A 1143-nucleotide genomic window follows, 5' to 3' on the forward strand; every position below is an offset into this window, starting at 1 on the left:
TCCACATTACTATCCACAAATCTACATTACTATCCACTTTACTATCCACAAATCTACATTACTATCCACATTACTATCCACAAATCTACATTACTATCCACAGCTGCATTCATTGCTCTTGTTTTTCCTTATCATTTGTCATCCATGTATATATGTAGCTACTCTTCATTGTGAACATCATTTGACGTCATAGAGTCAAAATGAACACATGTAAAGTTTGTGGTAAAACATTCTCGCTGTTAAACAACCTAAGTCGACATATGAATGTTCACAAATCAAAAAAATTTGTTTGTAACGTATGTGATAGGCAATTTACAAGAGGGAATAGTTTAAAGTGTCACATGTATACCCATAATCAGCAGACAAAAGAACAAATACATACAACAAACGTAGGAGAAGAGCATAACTGTGTAATCCCTACTCAGTCACCGCTGTCAACCTTACCAGTCATAAAACAAAAGATAAAGAAGCCCGAACCAAAGAGTGAGATAGAAGAAACAACGAGTAATGCCGATAGCGATAACTATATGGATCCCGACCCCACCGAGAGGGACGGTGGCATCGAAGAATCCAATTTTGACGATCGACGAAGATGACTTCTACATCGGAGATTCTAAAGCCCAATTCGTTGACGATAATGTGCTAATAAAGGACAGCGAATATGAGGGAACGAGGGCCCTCTTTGAATTGTTGTTTAAGAAGCGGAAATAGCTGCAAATATAAATATGTCAAAGCCGATTCTTCAAAGACACCAACATCGTGGTGGCGGCAGCAGTAAGCTAATGATGAATGTCACAGATAACGCTATCGACTACGTGTACTGGAACGATCCCAACGAACAGGTGGATCGACTTAGGCTTTTAATGGCCTCCCAAGAAGCGGGAAATTCCAATCACGTAAATGAAATGAACAGCATCATCGAGAGCTTCTGGAAGCCAATTTAATTGCACCACGTGATTAATTATTCATTAGTTTGTGTAGGACAGGTGTCCAATAACCATTATTAAATTAATTGTATTATCTATAATTTTTTATTATTAAGTATATATCACTGTATTTATTGATTTAATAAAAGAGTTTAAAATATATCAGATTTTTTATTTATTTTGTAATTTTAAGTGGTGAATAATGGGAAAATAAAAA

Source organism: Anoplophora glabripennis, unplaced genomic scaffold, assembly GCF_000390285.2.
Source record: "Anoplophora glabripennis isolate ALB-LARVAE unplaced genomic scaffold, Agla_2.0 scaffold68, whole genome shotgun sequence".
Classification (NCBI taxonomy): Eukaryota; Metazoa; Arthropoda; class Insecta; order Coleoptera; family Cerambycidae; genus Anoplophora; species Anoplophora glabripennis.